The sequence below is a fragment of the Lepus europaeus genome, chromosome 7, assembly GCF_033115175.1.
Source record: "Lepus europaeus isolate LE1 chromosome 7, mLepTim1.pri, whole genome shotgun sequence".
NCBI classification, from domain to species: Eukaryota; Metazoa; Chordata; class Mammalia; order Lagomorpha; family Leporidae; genus Lepus; species Lepus europaeus.
The window spans coordinates 27,323,871-27,343,692 of NC_084833.1; positions in this window are offsets into that span (position 1 = coordinate 27,323,871).

Sequence of the window (19,822 nt, forward strand, 5' to 3'; positions counted from 1 at the left end):
CCAATTTCTAGAAGTTTTCTTTATTTGATTCATCTTGAAAGAATTCACCATGTTTCAGATCTGAAGACCAAGTAACAGAATGAATGTTTTAAAGCATTTTATAAATTGTTATTAATATCAAGAAAATAGATTTCAAGTATTACATAGACGCAATTCTAATAGGATAACCACGATAATCTGTACAAAGAAATGAGATGTTTTCACTCAGCATTAATCTTTTCACACTTTCCTTTGTGTTTTTATTTAATTTTGTTTTTAGAATTCTTGTATTAATGGAAATAAGCATACTCTGTAAAAAGTTATCTGGGCTATTCAGAGGAAAATATAAGTGATGGAGATCCAGAACACACAAGCCTGGTGATTTTGGGAGTATTTCAGATTGGTCAATATCTATTCAGAATTTATGTGTTTTTGACAGTAAATTTATATTTATCATGAATATACATTGACTTGGCTGAAAAGATGGTATTTAGGTAAGCAGGGGTGAATTTATCACAAGTTGGAGATGATATTTCATTAGTTTTAAACATCTGTCTCTATAAAAGGCTACTGAAAAGAAGGCTACAGGTTAATTTTTAGAAGGACATTTATGGGAATAGATACAGAATGCATACATAAGGAACAAAGGGTTGAATGGAGTTCTTCCAGATGTCTGAGATGAAACAGACCCTATGTACACATCACCCAAGTCAAACTGACCTGACAGATGAAATTAACATCTCACTCTTAAACTCCCCAGACAGGTCTTTCAGTGGATTTCTCTGCAATGCTCTGTAGTTGATTTGGTCAATTTTTTCTCATTTGTTTATTTTACCTAAGCCTCAGTATGACATTTTAGAAAAACTACTGTCATTTGTGTTGCTCTGAGTAGCAGATACATAAATGTATGAAATTATATTTAAGACATGAATGTCCTAAATTTTGTAGAAAATGTTATAGATTTGATGTCATTAGTGTAAGTTTTATAACATTCTTAACAAACTTTTACGTTAATAAAGAAGTAGGAAGTCTCTCAATTTTCCAAATATGCCATATAAAATCCAGATTAATATTTTGAAGACATCCAAATAAGCTCAGATTTATGTAAAACTAATATATATTTCCCGATGCTCTATTTTTATGTTCATATAATATTAATATAGAGAATGGAGTCAATGTAGTTCGTATTGCAATTCTCAGAATACAATGATTCCCTTCCTTCCTTTTACCCTTCATCTCTCTCCCTCTTTTTTTCTTTCCATTTCTTCCTTCCTTCCATCCTTGCTTGCTTTCTTTCTTTTTTTTTCTTTTGTTTTTGAGATAGAATACTTTAAATGAACAATAAATAACTTAATGCTACACTAAATAAAGAGATTAATTTTAAAAAATGAAGAGTAGTTTCTTTGCACAGGCTTTGCTATCAGGTATACTTGGCTCACAGAATTCTGATAAATTCTCTCCCACACTCTTTTCTAATTTTCTTAGTATTGCATGGTCTCAAAAAAGTTACTTAAAATTTCTGAGAACCAAATTTCCAATGGGATCAACAAAACTTAATTACATTGAGGCGCCAATTTGAGTATTTTATAAAACAAAATATAGTCCAATATGGTTTCTAGAATAAAATTTCTCAAATTTTCATATGCAGTCAAATTACCTGGGAATTTTTAACAAAATTCAGGCTTTGATTGGCATGTGAAAGGTGCAACCCAAGAGTTTGCATTTTTAAATATTTATTTATTTATTTGAAAGGTAAAGTGTCAAAGAGTGGAGGAGAAAAAGAGAGAGAATCTTCCATCTTCTGGTCACTCCCCAAATGACTACAATAGACATGGCTGTTCCAGGATAAAACCAAGAGCCTGGGGGTCCTTCTGGGTCTCACATGGATGGCAGAGGCCCAAGTACTTTGTTCACCCTCCCCTGCTTTTCAAGGTGCATTAGCATGGAGCTGGATTGGAAGTCAAGTAGCCAGCACTCTAGCGTGGAATATATTAGAGTCTTGCTCACTGTGCCACAATGCTGGCTCAGAGGTCGCATTCCTAAGAAGGTCCTTGGTGGTTCTTAGCTTTTAACCTCCAGGTTACAAGGTCCTAGAAGGCCCCATTATGTAGCATGCAGTCTACTTTTTCCTAACAGGCCAATATGAAGGCATTCAGGAATGCTTACTTGAAACAGAAGACACTTCAGTAGGGTAAATGCAATGCAGGCCTTCTCTCTGAACTACCCTTATCTGCATATAGACACAGCCTACAGAGAGAATTCAGTTGTTATGAATCTTCTTCTCATAAATCTCTTTAACCAGGGAAGATTCACTCTTATCCAGAGAAGAGGATGACCACAGGTGAACGACACACTCAGACTTTGTCACAGGCTGTCATCTATTCTATTCTGGCTCCTTACATATTTCTCAAATATAGTTTACTATATCTTTACCACCTACATCTTCTCTCTTGCCTGTGAAGAGGGCACATAAGTTTCTAGACTTCACTGGATGTTAAATATTCACTACTATTCCTTGCAATGGCCTCTGTCTACCTTTTCTCCAGTTGATCTCCCTGTTTTTAATTCACTGTATAGACTGAATTACTAAACTCTCAGAAGCTAGTGGGAAGGTTTATCCTCTCTACTTTACATAAAAAATGAGTCTCCATTCTTACATTAATAATTCCTTCCTCTCAGGAGTATATTCTCTTTTCTTTTTCATTATTGTTGTTTCTCATTAAAATTACACATGCTTGAGATGTATAACATGATGATGTAGTATACACTTACATAGTGAAGTGATTAATATAGAAAGCAAATTAATTTAGCTCCTCACATGTTTACTCATTTTTATATGTGTAATGAGACTACCTGTAATCTACTCTATTAACACATTTCTAGTACATCATGTTATTAATTATAGTTATCATGTTGTACTTTAGATCTTTAGGATTATTCAATATATGTGACAACAACTTTTTACTCTTGTACCAGCATTTTCCCATTTCCCTCACTTCCCAATTCTTGGGAACAATATTCCAATCTCTGGTTCTATGTATAGTGTTTCCCCATATCCACAGGTTCTGAAGTCACAGGATCAACCAACTTGAAATTTTAGATATTTGAAAAAACATTGTGTACAGACATGTACATCCTTTTTGTTATCATTATTCCTTAAACAACACAGTGTTTATATAGCATTCCCATTGTATTAAGTATTACAAGTGATCCAGAGATTATCTTAATTATATGAGAGGCCAGCATAGGCTGTATGCAAACACTATGTCATTCAATATAAGAGAATTGAGCATCCACAGAATGTGGTATCTATAGGGGGTCATAGAACCAATTCCCAAAGGATATCAAGGAATTACAATGTTTACCATTTTTCAGATTCTATGTGTAAGTGAGATCATGCAGTGTTGTCCTTTCACTGTCTGACCATTACATTTAGCAAAATGTCCTCCAGATTAATCCATGTTGTTGCAAGTGACAGAGTTCCCTTTTTCAAATAATTGTGTATTTATGCTCTATTTCCTTTATCCCTACATCCAATATTAGATACTTTATCCATATGTTGACCATTGTGAATAATGCTAAATTAACATAAGAAACTGAATATCTCTGTATTGATTTCATTTCATTTAAGTACATGACCAGAGGGATTGTTACTAGGTCTAGTTTTTAATCTTTAAGGATTTTCCATATTTTTAAAATTTTTTTAACTTTTATTTAATGAATATAAATTTCCAATGTACAGCTTATGGATTACAATGGCTTCCCCCCCTCTCATAACTTCCCTCCCACCCGCAACCCTACCCTCTCCCGCTCCCTCTCCCATTCCATTCACATCAAGATTCATTTTCAATTCTCTTTATATACAGAAGATCAATTTAGTATATATTAAGTAAAGATTTCAACAGTTTGCACCCACATAGAAACACAAAGTGAAACATACTGTTTGAGTACTAGTTATAGCATTAAATCACAATGTATAGCACATTAAGGACAAAGAACCTACATAAGGAGTAAGTGCACAGTGACTCCTGTTGTTGACCCAACAAATTGACACTCTAGTTTATGGTGCCAGTAACCACCCTAGGCTCTCGTCATCAGTTGCCAAGGCTATGGAAGCCTTCCAAGTTTGCCGACTCTGATCATATTTAGACAAGGTCATAAAAGACAGGGTGAGGATAGTAACCAATGATCCTAAGAGTGGCATTAACCAGGTTTGAACAATTATACAGCATTAAGTGGGGAAGAGGACCATCAGTACACACAGGTTGGGAGTAGAGCCATTGGAGGAGACTAGAGGTTATGATTACAAAGGAATGAGGCCCAAGTGCGCTAGACAGGGCCTAGAACAAAGGACAGAGTCATTATTAGAGGAGCTAAGAAAGGTGCTGTCTAAGCTACAATTAAGTTTTCTGATTGAGAGGCAAATAGAACCTGACAGAAGGGGCTTGATAATAATCTGGTGGGCTTTAGGCCTTGTAAGTTAAGAGGCCCAGACCTATCTATCTCTTCACATGGGGTATATCCTAAGGGAGGTGTGAACCTCCTAGGGGAAGGCACTCTGTTGACTTTCATTACTTAGCTGGCCTGGGAGGAGAGCTGGCCAGGTAAAGGCAGGGGGCATCTCTAACAAGAAATTTACAGTTCTGCCTGGAATGTTGCTGACCCTACTTGGCCATCCCCTCAGCTGCAGTGGTCACTTTGGAAGTTGGGCTGAGTGAAGGGCTTTTCAGCTTAGAGCCAATAAGATCTGTGGCTCTGACCTGGGCATCCTTCAACTCCAGGGCAGGTCCATTTCCAGTGATCCAACTCTTGGCAGAGCTGCCACGGCTCTTCACAAGCTGACTTCTGCTGAAGCCCAGGCTTACCACATTGAAAGCCACTGCAGTGGACTGGCCTGTTGGGTCTCCTTGAGGGCAGATCACTATACAGATCAGCCATTAATAGGCCTGCCACCCATTGCTTCTGATGCCTAGCTTTCTTTTCCTCCTGGTTTTTGTTCAAGCAGACCAGAGGATGCAAGTCAAGAGAGTGCCTGAGTCCCATCTCTAATCTTCGGTGGCCTGAACTACAAGTCTATAGTCACAGGCATGTTCTGTAGTAGTTTTTCTAAGGTAGACAATGCCCATGAGGAAAATTATATTCTCACTTAAAAATTTTCTTTCCCTTTGGTCTGAAAGGGAGGTTTTTTCTACTTACTGTTTACTTCGCTGATGGCAAAGTAAATCTAACTGTGAGATAATTATTTAAGCTCTTATTTTGGCTACACTATTACAGAAAAATGTTAGCCATCTCTTTTGTAAGGTCTGAAGATTAAATTGTGCGTCCTACAGATTCCTTCATAATAGAATTAGTTTCCTACCTTGAGGAGAATAGAGAAATGAAAGAACAAGTTGGGCTTAGAATAGAGAAATGAGGGAGCAAGTCCTAGATCACTTGCTGACAATAGCAATATTACAGGAATACTTAGCAAACAGTTTCAACCATTAGATAACCACTTAATAAAACATTTACCAGAAGGTCCAATGCCTTCTATAAATTTTAAGAATCATGTATTTGGGATTTTCCATATTATTATGCCAATTTACATTTTCACTAACAGGAAACAAGGGTTCTCTTCTGTATACTTTCACCAACTCTTATTTCATGTCTTCTTTTTTTGTTTGTCTTTTTTGTTTGTTTGTTTTTGACAGGCAGAGTGGACAGTGTGAGAGAGAGAGACAGAGAGAAAGGTCTTCCTTTGCCGTTGGTTCACCCTCCAATGGCCGCCATGGCAGGCGCACTGCGGCCGGCGCACTGCGCTGATCCAAATGCAGGAGCCAGGTGCTATCCTGGTCTCCCATGGTGTGCAGGGCCCAAGGACTTGGGCCATCCTCCACTGCACTCCCGGGACACAGCAGAAAGCTGGCCTGAAGAGGGGCAATTGGGACAGAATCCAGCGCCCCGACCGGGACTAGAACCTTGTGTGCTGGCTCCGCTAGGTGGAGGATTAGCCTGTTGAGCTACGGCGCTGGCCATTTCATGTCTTCTTAATGATAGCCATCATAACAGGTGTGAGTGATATTTCAATGTGTTTTTTATTTGCATTTCCCTAATGATTACTAATGTTGAACATCATTTCATATGCCTGCTGACATTCTATTATGTATTACTTTGAAAAAATGTCTATTCAAAACTTTTACCCATTTTTAATTATTTATTTTTACCATTGAGTTGTAGTAGTTCCTTACATATTTTGGATATTAATCAATGTCAAACATCTGGTTTTCTTTTTTTAAAAAAATATTTATTTGATAGGTAGAGTTACAGAGAGAGAGAGTGTGAGAGACAGAGCAAGAGGTCCTCCATCCATTGGTTCATTCCCCAAATGGCCTCAATGGCTGGGAATGTGCCAGGCCTATGCCAGGTGTCAAGAGCTTCTTCTGGGACTACACATTGGTGCAGAGACCCAAGCAGTTGCTTCTCCAGGCTCATTAACAGGGAGATGGATTGGAAGTGGAGCATCTGGGTCTCAAAATGGTGCCAACATGGGATGCTGGCTTAGCAGGTGACATATCACAATGCTGGCCCCCAAAATTTTGGTTTTCAAAAGATTACTCTCAATAAATAGGTTGGTGGGCTTTTATTGTGTTGATTGTTTCCTTTGCTGTGATGATGATTTTGATTGCTGGCTTGTTTCATACAGTTCCACTTGTTGATTTTTGCTTCAGTAGTATGAAGTTCAGGTTGGCTATAAAAATTCATTGCCAAATGGATATCAATGAGATTTTGCTCTATGACTACATCTAGGAGATTTATGATTTTAGATATATCTTCAGGACTTTAATCCATTTTGAGCTGTTTGGTGTACTTTAGGTCTCACAAGCAAGTTGATATACATCAAGAATCAAACGTGGAACAGAAATATGAATGTTAGGAAAGCTTTGCTACCTGTGACCCAAGTTCTATACAAAAGAGAAACTATTTTTCAATAGTTTATATAAGATTTAGACAAATATAAGTCAGAAACACAGAAATCTTAGTCTGACTAATGTTATCAAATGCTGGAAGGGTTGCAAATCTTGGGAAAAGTGGTAGATGCAAAGACAAGTTCATATTCTGCTTCTTGTCCAGATTTTTTTTAATCATAAGATATGCTCTGTACAAAACAGTGCTAAAAACAATGGAGATACTGACAGACTGTCAAATCCCCTTTAGAAGAAAAGTGACAAGCTACAGGCAAGGGAATGCTGAGAGACAGACAAAGCAACTTTAGGTAATCAGAATAAAAATTGCTGTCTGATAGAATCTCAGCAGCAAGAACCTCATTTTGTAAAATACTTGATGACTTTTTATAGCGTTATAGCATTTGGGCTTTATGTTGTATGATATTCACCAGGAGACAGGCTGACCCTCTTCTCCAAGAAGTTATCAGTTCTCTGTAGAAAAGTAATTCTGTGGTTGTCTTGCCAAAGATGAACTCATGAATCAGTGATGTGGGCAGAGGTGGCATCCCAGATAGCATTCTGAAAAATCCATAAATTCTTTAAGAAATACTGTTTCTCTACTGCTGTCAGATGCTATTATGCCTAAATCATAGAATTCTATTTGGAGACTTAAGGTGGTCTGGAAAACTGCCCTAAGGAGCTAAAAGAAGAGAAAACAATGAAAGCAAAAGTGCAGGGAGACAGGATATTTTATTATTGCAGAAAGGTCAAGAATAAAGATGTAGAGCATGCCATGTTCAGTGACACTTTAAAATGCCATAATTCAGTTTATATCTGGGATGTATTACTCTGCCAGTGAAATACAAAAGTTTGGCATCAATGAGCAATATGTCCTAAGGCACAACATAAAGGATCTCAAACTGGGGAAATAAAGAAAAGTAGAATCTAAGAGCCCCGATATTGTGAACAATACACAAGCTACACTGTGTTAATTTGTCCTATATTTCTTCACAACCCCTGTCTTGAGATTGTTGTGTTTAATATATACCATCTTTTAATTCAGGCAAAGATTCAATCACGTATAACTGCTTGGCCCTTAACCTAGTCACAGGTTCATGGTTGTTAGTACAGAACATATAAAGATGCAAGTAAAAATCAATGACCTGAAGCAGAGTAGATTATATTAATATATTTTGCTAAGATAAATCATGAGGAGAGTCAAAAAATAGTATTATTGAAGATTTATTTTTGCTTTCAGGTTTTCCTTCTTTATGGACAAAGGTTTTAATTTAGTTTGTGTCAGTGCATGACTAGATGTCTCTCTGAATTTCCCTATGAAAGGTCCAAGAAAATATTTCAACGAGTTTTAAACACAAATGTTCTGAAAGCTAAGGATATCAGTAAAAGATTTACTAATATCTAGGATATTTTACTTTAAATACTAAACTTAAAATACAAGCAAGGTTAAGGTCAATCCTTTCCAAGAGCATCTCCAACTTATTAATTAGATTTTATTTATGGGGCCTGCGCTGTGGTGCAATGGGTTAATGCCCTGGCCTAAAGCGCTGGCATTCCATATGGGCACTGGTTCGAGACCCGGCTGCTCCTCTTCCAATCCAGCTCTCTACTATGGCCTGGGAAAGCAGTAAGAAGATAGCCCAAATCCTTGGGCCCCTACATTCACGTGGGAGACCTGGATGAAGCTCCTGGTTCCTGGCTTCGGATCAGTGCAGCTCTGCCCTTCGTGGACATTTGGGGAGTGAACCATCAGATGAAAGACCTCTCTCTCTCTCTCTCTGCTTCTCCTCTCTCTGTGTAGCTCTGACTTTCAAATAAATATATGAAATCTTTAAAGAAAGATTTTATTTATTCTTTTTTATTAATTTGCCAGTCAACAAATAAAACAATATGCTAAATTGATGGCAAATTTATAGTTAGCTGCAATGATGAAATTTATGCTTAAAAAAAGAGCATTGGAATCTCACTCCCAGAGATCTTTCATTTAGGGTTTTTTTTTTTTTTTTTTTTTTTTTTTTCCCCAGAGTGTCTTGACTTTCCATGCCTAAAATACTCTCATGGGCTCTTCAGCCAGATCCCAATGCCTTACAGGCTGATTCTGAGGCCAGAGTGCTATTTAGGACATCTGCCATTCTATGAGTCTGCTGTGTATCCCGCTTCCCATGTTGGATCATTCTCTCCCTTTTTGATTCTATCAGTTAGTATTCGCAGACACTAGTCTTGTTTGTGTGATCCCTTTGACTCTTAGACCTATCAGTGTGATCAATTGTGAACTGAAATTGATCACTTGGACTAGTGAGATGGCATTGGTACATGCCACCTTGATGGGATTGTATTGGAATGCCCTGGCACATTTCTAACTCCACCATTTGGGGCACGTCTGATTGAGCATGTCCCAAATTGTACATCTCCTCCCTCTCTTTTTTCCATTCTTATATTTAATAGGGATCACTTTTCAGTTAAAATTTAAACACCTAAGAATAATTGTGTGTTAATTACAGAGTTCAACCACTAGTGAGATCCCAGTGGAAAGAACAGGGCCATCAAAGAAGGAGGTACCTTCCTCTGAAGGGAGGAGAGAACTTCCACTTTGACTATGACCCTATCAGAATAAGATTGAAGTCGGCGAACCCTAAAGGCTTCCATAGCCTTGGCAACTCATGACTAGAGCCTAGGGAGGTTACTGACGCCATAAACAAGAGTGTCAAATTGTTAAATCAACAACAGGAGTCACTGTGTACTTATGTCTCATGTGGGATCTGTCCTTAATGTATTGTCCAATGTGAAGTAATGTTATAACTAGTACTAAAACTGTATTTTACACTTTGTGTTTCTGTGTGGGTGCAAACTGATGAAATCTTTACTTAGTGTATACTGAATCGATCTTCTGTATATAAAGATAATTGAAAATGAAAAAAAAAACTTGTTGTTAAATTGGAAATTGCATAGAAAATTAATCAATTTTTAAAAAATATCATGTAGGATCTCTGTCCTTAATGTGCTGTACATTGTGATTTAATGCTATAACTAGTACTCCAATATTATTTTTCACTTTGTGTTGCTATGTGAGTGCAAACTGTTGAAATCTTTACTTAATATATACTAAATTGATCTTATGTATATAAAGAGAATTGAAAATGAATCTTTATGTGAATGGAAGGGGAGAAGGAGCGGGAATAGGGAGGGTTGTGGGTGGGAGGGAAGTTATGGAGTTATAGTAGAGTGCTGGATTTATTAAAGAGTGATTATACTATAGGTATCTTCCCTAAAATAAAAGAAAATGCCTCTAATTGATTTCATTATTAAATTTAATACTATCATTTGCTTAAAATGCTAGTTAGCCATTTTAGCCATTTGGGGAATGCAGCAGCAGATGATCTCTCTCTCTGTCTCTCGTTCTCTCTCTCTATAACTCTGCCTTTCAAATACAGAAATATTTCATCAAGGCAGTAGAAGGTTGCTCAAGTCCTTTGGTCCCTGCACTGACGTGGGAGACCCAGAGGAAGCTTCTGGCGCAGCTCCGGCCATTGCGGCCAACTGGGGAGTGAACCAGTGGATGGAAGACCTGTCTCTCTCTCTGAGTAACTCAGCCTTTCAAATAAATAAATCAATCTTAAAAAAAAAAGTAGAAAGGAATTGTGGGGGCTATAAGAGTGTCAAGTAGGTGTGGACATCTGACTCAGCGGGTAAACACACTGGGGTTTCCTATATTCCATATCAAAGATTCTGAGTTAAAGTCCCAGCTGTGATTCAAATCATAGTTTCCTGTTAAAGTGCACCCTGCAAGGCAGAAGGCGATGGCCCCAGACTTGTGTCTCTGCCACCTGCCTGGAAGACTTGGTTTAATTTTCAGCCTCATGGTTTTGGCCTTGCCCAACCAAGCTATTGTAGGCATTCTATCTGTTTGTCTCTGTCTCTCTGTCTTTTAAGTAAATTTTCTTTAAAAAGCAAGGGTATTGGCTGGCACCGCGGCTCAATAGGCTAATCCTCCGCCTTGCAGCGCCGGCACACGGGGTTCTAGTCCCGGTCGGGGTGCCGGATTGTGTCACGGTTGCCCCTCTTCCAGGCCAGCTATCTGCTGTGGCCTCGGAGTGCAGCGGAGGATGGCCCAAGTCCTTGGGCCCTGCACCCCATGGGAGACCAGGAGAAGCACCTGGCTCCTGCCTTTGGATCAGCGCGGTGTACAGGCCACAGCGCGCCAGCCGCGGCGGCCATTGGAGGGTGAACCAACGGCAAAGGAAGACCTTTCTTCCTGTTTCTCTCTCTCTCTCTCACCGTTCACTCTGCCTGTAAAAAAAAAAAAAAAAAAAAGCAAGGGTATTAAAATCTAAGTAGCATTCTAACCTGATTTTTTTAGATTTTTATTTATTTGAAAGGCAGAGTTTTAGAGAGAGAGAATGAAAGACAGAGAGAGAGAGATCATCTGCTGCTCCATTGCCCAAATGGCTGCAGTGGCTAACTAGCATTTTAAGCAAACGATAATATTAAATTTAACTGTGAAATCAACTAGAGACATTTTCTTTCATTTTAGGGAAGATAGCTATAGTATAATAACTCTTTAATAAATCTTGGACTAATTCTCAGTAATTTAATAAGATAAAAATGTATAAAATTTGAAATATTATAATGTCATTATGTGTATATTATGTGTCAAACTGAGAAGCTAAAGAACATTAATTTTAAAATGTTTAAATCACATGTATTCATTTGAGCAATGACAAAAGAAACAAAAGCTATCACTTTATATGCCATTCGATAGAAAGTTTTATCAAACAAAAACTGCATTTTAATCAGAATAAAATAACAAAATTTCTGGGAAAAATTATACACACACACACACTAATTATATAAAAAATGAACAATATTTAAAGAGAAGATGAATACAGAGTGAAATATTACCTGGAAAAGAGACATAGGAATTTGGCAGTTAGAAAGAAGAAACCAGAAGTTTTTCTGGTAGTCTGCCATAGGAATTTTCCAATCAATAGATGCATCCTTACAACATTTCCCTAGCTTTTGTCACAATATTTCCAAAAAAATGGTATTTTCTCCTTGGGCATTTATTGCTGATGGAGATATTTTACTATATTTTAATTTAGCTGTAAAACCTATGAATACTTTGCCAATTAAATACCAATATTCACTATAGTTACAATAATTTCTAGGGTGCCTGTTGAAGGAGATGAAAATCTGTGTAGTTCTCATTGAATATCAAGAGACAGTGTCTGAATATAGTACCATGCTGGGAATGATCAAATCTTTACTTTGCTTCCTCCTCTCCTTTCCTCTGCCTTTCACCAGATCTTTTTACTTAGAGAGAAACAAAGCTGTGAAGATCGCTTTCTAAATATGAGACTACCAAGAAGCTAGTGGGTTCATTTGCATAACAAAGTTTAATCAGATCTTGGCATTGAAATAAATAATGATGAGGAGAATGAATTTGTCTCTCAGAATTGATCAGTTCAATCGGGCCACCTTCTCAGATCATATCATCATGAATAATTGCCTACCTTTTTTTTTTTTTTTTTAATTTGACAGGCAGAGTTAGACAGTGAGAGAGTAAGGTCTTCCTTTCATTGGTTCAGCCCACAAATGGCCGCTATGTGATGTTGCGCCGATCTGAAGCCAGGAGCCAGGTGCTTCCTCCCGATCTCCCATGCAGGTGCAGGGCTTGAGGACTTGGGCCATCCTCCACTGCCTTCCTGGGCCACATCAGAGAGCTGGATTGGAAGAGGAGCAACCAGGACTAGAACCCAGGACCAATATGGGATGCCAGCACCTCAGGCGGAGGTTTAATCTAGTGAGCCATGGTGCCGGCCCTACCTTCTTTCATCTTGCCTCAGTCAGAAGGAAGTGCCACCAACACAGTGCCAGACGCCAGAATCAGAGCAGTTCATGACTCCATGTTCATACTAATAATACAAACACTAGAAAAATGCTGTCAAGGACCATTCTAAACACAGAGTGAATCATTGTTGAAATCAAAAAGACAAAAATGTATGTTTAAGAATTTGTGATCAAAAGGTTTAATTTCATCCAACAGAACTGTAGAGTCTAAGTTTATTTGCTCTTTGTTCATTTTATAACATATACTCAATTATTCTTGGCTGTTAGCATAAATTCCTATACTACTGATTTGATTTCTGAGTAATATAATCCAGTTTTCTAAAACGCATTGGGCATGACCAATTTAATCCAGCAATACAAAATAGAAACTAAAAGAATGGCAGTTCCCATCACTGAGTGATGGCAGTGCACCATTTTACACGTTCTTGAGGGTTCTCTCACCTCTGGCTTCTAGAGGCAATACTTGTAGTGCAGGTCTCACGCTTGTGGATGGTGATGCACTCTTAGTGAAAATCTGGTTTAGAAAAAATATTTCCAATACATTATTTTCTTGTATGATTTATCTAGAATTAATTTCTATCATCCACAGATAAGAACCCATGTTGACTAATAATTTAGGCTTATTTATCTTCAAATTCTTTGCTATTTCTAGTTAAAAAACATAAGTAAAGGAAAATACATTATTAAACATAGTATTAAATATCATTTTAGAAATGTGAGTCTACTAGTAAGATGACACAAAAAGTATAACTTTGAGGGAAATGCATAACATCATTATTTTCAAATGATATAATTATAAAATTAGAAAATTTAGAGACTCAGCTAAAAATTAAACAATAAAAATCCATAACTTTTATTAAATAGGTATAAATGAAATATATAAAAGGATAATCAATTAAAGAATGAGTAATAATCAGAGGTATTTTAGCTTCTGTATTTAATAATTTGAATTAATAACAGATACATATAGATTTTCTCCAAAAGAAATAAAGAAGCAAAAAAGTATAAGAAAATACAAAAATAAAAACTGTCCTACATTCCTGTGTAACATTTAAAATATAAAAAAAATTGGCATTTGAAAAAAAATTGATCAATTGCAACAAAATAAATTCCCTTTTAATGTAGGAATTATCAATAATCGCAGCTTCTGTTGGTAAGAATTTCAGAAGATAGTAGTGAGGGCTTGTCGTTGGGCCAAAATTTCCACTAGAAAATTTCAAAATGTTGTGCTGACTCAAGCAGATGGAGCCTAAAATAATGTGAATGTTTATTTAGTACATGTCTGTCATTTATCTAAGATCAGAGCTGAAATCACTCAAAATATTTCCATGGGACTTTGGTTTTCCAGTGACTGAATACCAACAGGAAGCATCCTGAAGGGGAAATTGTATCCAGAGCAAGGAGAAAGCTTCCATGGTAGAAGTTGCATGAGCTTCTCTGAGCCAGCCTAGCATCATGATTCCATCTAGAATCATCTGGTGTAGCCTGTCTGTTACAGCCAAGTCACGAAGTTCAGCCTAGATTGAAGAGGGAAAGCATGAGTAGACCCTGTGCAAGGACACATCACATAAGAGTGTTTAGGATGGGAGAGATTGCTGTGACTATGTTTAGAACCTGTGTTCTGATACAGATATGGACAGGTAACATTTCCTTACTGAATGTGATATTGTTAAAAATGATATTAACAATCAGTAGGGATTTATTTACTCGATGTTCATTCTTTAGATACATCATCCATTTAATATCAGGTTTCATAAAAGCATGCATTTCAATCATGATAGGTAGCCCACTACAGGAACATTCAATTTAGAAATTCACTTATAATTTATTTTGTGTCCAGAAATGTCAACTAATGATTTACATATATTATTGGATTGTATTGCTACAGAAATCCAGTAAATTGATATTAATATCTTGATTTTGCAAATTAGAAAACTGAGGTCCATGATCAGAGTGAACTATGTGCAAAAGTTATAAAATGAAAATGTCATATTAGCAGAAAGCAGACAGATCATAATAGCTAAGGCTTTATCCTAACAAATTTTATACAAAACTCTGTGTATTATCTCTGTGTGTATAAAGTCTAACTGGAAATTATTTCATTTTTTCAATAGATGAAGCCTTACTGATTCAGAGTGTCAATACTTTCCATTTTTTGTTATTTCCTTGTAAAATTTCAATTTGAGTACTTGTATACTTACAGAAAAATTGTGAAAATTATTCAAAATTTCTGTTTAACCTGCATCCAGTTTTTCTTACAGTGAATGTTGTACCATACCATGGTGCATTTACCACAACTAACGAAGAAATATTGTTACATGATTGTGAACACAACTGCCACATTATTCATGGCTCCTCAGTGCCTACTCAATGCCCTTTTCATTTCCCAAGATCCTGTCTAAAGTATCACATTACACTTAGTCATTGTATCTCCTTGAGGTCCTCTGAGCTCTGAGAATTTCTTAGACTTTCCTGTGTTTTGCCAACCTTAACAATTTTGAAGATTAATAATCAGGTATTTTGTAGGCCATTCTTTGACTGGAATTTTCTGACACTTCATAATTAAACTGGGGATGTGGGTCTTTCTGAGGAAGAGCACAGCAGTGCAGTGTCATTTCCATTACCTCATATCACAGGAAAATATTGTCACAGTGACTATCAGCATGACCCTTTTTGTTAACATTGATCACCTGGCAAAAGCAGTGTTTGTTGGAATTAGCCATTAGTTACTCTTCTCTCACCCTTTCACAGCGTTCTCTGTTGAAGGAAATCAATGGCAGCTCACATTTGTGGAGTGAGAGGTGTGCTCCCCAATGTTGAGGGTGAAGGAATTAGATACGTTACTAAAATTTTTGGAGTAGGCTGTCTGTTCCCCCTCACTTGCTTTCTTACTCAATTACTTAATTATATCAGTATAGACTTATGAATATTTATAGTATACTTTGCAACATAACCCATTATTGTTTTATTTATTCTGTGGCACAGATTGTCCCAGCTGTGGACACTGGAAATTTTTTCATTTGACTTTGGTAGCCCTTCAATCTGTTCAGCCTTTAGCATCTTTTTAAGCACTTTTTACTTTCTGGTACTACAAGATGCTCCAGATGATCTTGAAGTTTCCTATTCTATTCTAGCATCAACCACTTATCTCAGGAGTTCTGGATCTTTCACTGGAGAATATTATTTGAAACAAACTTCTTTTTTAACTTCCTAATTTGATATATTTATAGAAATCATAAGAAATATAGTTAACACAGAGCTCCTGCACACCTTTCATAAAAAAGCTCTTTTCATAATAACATATTTTGCAAAACCATAGATCATGAACATCCCCAGAAAGATACATAATTTGTAATTCTTACTGGATTGTTTAGGGAAAAAATGGCTTGCGTTATTCAAATCTGCTATGTTCTTTTGGTCAAGAATAAGTAGAAATATGAGCAGATAGAGGATCAGAAAACTTGGTCACCAGCAACACAGTGAGTCTCTGTCACTGGATTGCTGAAGTACTAAGGATAGCACTTACCTTAATTTCTTTTTGGGAGTCAGAGGAGTTACCATCTTCACTTTTTCTCAGTATTTATTTCTCTCACCAAACTTCTGTTTCTGATTGTTCTTGATTATACCCAGGAATCCTCTTATGTCCATCTTTAATTCCACTGTCACAAAGAGACTGACTATATTTAAAGCCCGATTTTGAAGACAGAGTGAGTATAAAAGAGATGTGTAGGAAGAGAAGACTTTTAGAGAAAGAAATTCCAATTTACTGAAAACAAGCCAGAGTTTTATGAATGAATCAATACCAAGGAAGCTGCTACAAAATTTGGCTTCCAGGTCTCTTCTTTTGTAAGAAGTGAATATCTGAAAGGGGGAAATTGTTATAATTCTGTATGTACTCTTTTGAATGCTTCTGCAACATAGGGATTTAATTAATTTGACAGGATCACATGGGTTTTCCCCCTCAAAATCCTGATCAGATAGATCTCTCTCTCTCTCTCTCTCTCTCATCTTTATCGCTATCTCCGTCTCTCTCTTTTTTTTTTTTTTTTTTTTTTTTTTGGACAGGCAGAGTTAGACAGTGAGGGAGAGAGATGGTGAGAAAGGTCTTCCTTTTTTCACCCCCCAATGGCCACTCAGGTGTCATGCTGCGGCCGACGCACTGCACTGATCCGAAGCCAGGAGCCAGGTGCTTCCTCCTGGTCTCCCATGTGAGTGCAAGGCCCAAGCACTTGGGCCATTCTCCACTGCACTCCCAGACCACAGCAGAGAGCTGGACTGGAAGAGGAGCAACCGGGACAGAATCCGGTGCCCCAACCAGAACTAGAACCTGGGGTACTGGTGCCGCAGCGGAGGATTAGCCTAGTGAGCCGTGGTGCCGGCCACCCTATCTCTATCTCTATCAATCATCTATCTATCAAACTTCTCCTAGTTGTTGATTTAATTAAAAAGTTTCTTTAAATTTCCTTGACATATAATTGATCATCTTGAGCTCTCTGGAAAATAATCTTCACTATGAAAATAAAGGAAGCACTGGGGATTGCTAGGTCCTGCTTTCCAGCAAGTCTTCATAACTCTTTGGCTATTTTTCCTATGATGTTTTCCATAAACTGGCAACCTTTGTGTTGTTTTGCTAGAAGGGAAAAACAAATCAAAAAGCAATTACAAGAAGAAATTCACACACGACACTGTCTCTGCAGCCCATGTGTACCTATGAGACATTGTTAACCCTATATTGTGGTCACTGCCTTTTTTCTGCTCTAATTTTATATTTTGAGGAAAACCCTCTTTTCTTAAATGAACAGGAAGATGATTATAATAACATCTTTTATGTGAGTATCTACTCTTTTCCTAATACAAATCCTTGGCTTGATCTCAAGATGATGGGTCTACATTATTCACATTAAACCAGCCAATAAATATGAACTGGATACAAACATTTACAGAGAACCAGTAACAAACAAGTTTCATTAACTTTCAGATTTTTACACAAATGTCTTCTACTTTATCTCTAAACCTAACAAATCTTTAAATTATTTACTGTGGGAATACTTAACATTAAAATGACTTCTATTTATTACAAGCCCATTTACTTTCCAAATTTATTCAAGGCTAGGTAATAAAAATTCTTGTATAAATTTAGATTCATTTTTTTCAAGACTGGGCATCATCAGACAGATTATAGATTTTAAATCAACACTGTTGATGCCTAGAGTTTTTTATTTAGATAAAAATTGCTAATGATTAAGTTATTGGAAAAGATATTAGAACACCCACATCTCTATGTTAATTAGATTTTAACTTTGCCTTTCCTTCATTTTTTTTTAAAGATTTATTTTATTTATTTAAAAGAGTTACACAGAGAGAAGAGAGGCGGAGAGAGAGAGAGAGAGAGAGAGGTCTTCCATCTGTTGGTTCACTCCCCAGATGGCTGCAATGGCTGGAGCTGTGCCGATCCAAAGCCAGGAGCCAGGAGCTTCTTCCAGATCTCCCATGTGGGTGCAGGGGCCCAAGGACTTGAGCCATCTTCTTACTGCTTTCCCAGGCCATAGTAGAGAGCTGGATCTGAAGAGGAGCAGCTGGGACTAGAACTGGCGCCTATATGGGATGCTGGCACTTCAGGCCAGGGCTTTAACCCACTGTGCCACAGCGCTGGCCCCTCCTTCATTTCTTTATACATAAATTTAACATTTCTACAAGAGCCCCTGCTTAAGTTAAGAGTAAAATCAAATGAAACATCCAAAGCCTGTGTTTGCCTCTCTACTTGTGATATGTCATCATGCATTACAGCTATAATTTATGAGTAAACATTAGCATAAATGCTAGTGAATGAAAACACAATGATTTATTAATGAATTAAAGTAATTATCTGATATATTCAAAGGCTTCTAAAACAAAATCTTTTATTTTAAAATGCCGTTCTTCATTGTTGATAAGCTGAGCAAATTGGAAGCCACTAAGGAAGGAAAGCACCAATAACTGCAACGCCTCTTTATTTTTGTGGTTGAATCAGTTCTTTAGACACTCTTAAACAGAGATGAGAAATGATAGAGAATGATGGCAAATAAGTCATGTCCCCAGAACAGAGAGATTTGTGAACTGAAATAATATCATGAAAACTAAAATGGAGTATTCAGAGGAACATTTGTAATTGAAAAACATAGGTTGGTGTGGTTTTTTTTATAAATGTCATTATGATAGATTTCTACCAATTAATTTTGTACTTTTATTTCCCCCAGTCTATCCCTAATGGTAGGGAAAGCAAACGGCATTCATTGCTCAATATCACTGATTTGGCCACCGGAAACACAGTTGATAAAACTGTTGCAAGGAATGGGGACATTTTATGAATCCATTAAAATGACGTCATTGACAGGGTTTCTGACTTTGCACAGCAGACAAATTCTCTTTCTTTTTCTTTTTTTATTTATGTGAAATTTTATGCCATCTCCTATAGAATTCCCAATATATGAGAAATCTGAAAATCCAAGATTTAGTCACCTCTCTAATACTTTCTGGCCTTGTGAACAGAGCATCTTCTATGGTTTTTCATAAGATTTTCTTCTTGCCAAATTGTTTCTAGTCTCTAATTACCTAATTCTATCCGGGTGAGATATAAAAAATTTGCTTAGTCACTAATTGTGGTTTTTCCAAAAGAATAAACATATTTTCTCATACATGATATGAACATTTTCGGAAGAGAAGATGGAATATAGTGAGTTGTCTGTCTTTCAATTTGGTGCAAAATGTATATCTCAAAAATTCTTTGAAAAGCTATGAAAATTGTATATCTCAAAGCATAAGCATTATTTACTTAATTTTAATCACAAGAATAGAAATAACAAAGTTACAGCACAATAATATAAGGCATCAAGTTATTCTAAATAATATCTTCTACTCAATATTTCTAAATTTTAATTTCTTCCTATAATAATAGAAATTTTCCTCAATGTGTTAAATCAGGTTTATCATCAGAAAATAAAAAGCATTTCATTTCCTCTTCAAAATATTGATTCTTCTGTTTAGGTAATTTGCCACCAGTTGAAAGTTATTCATTA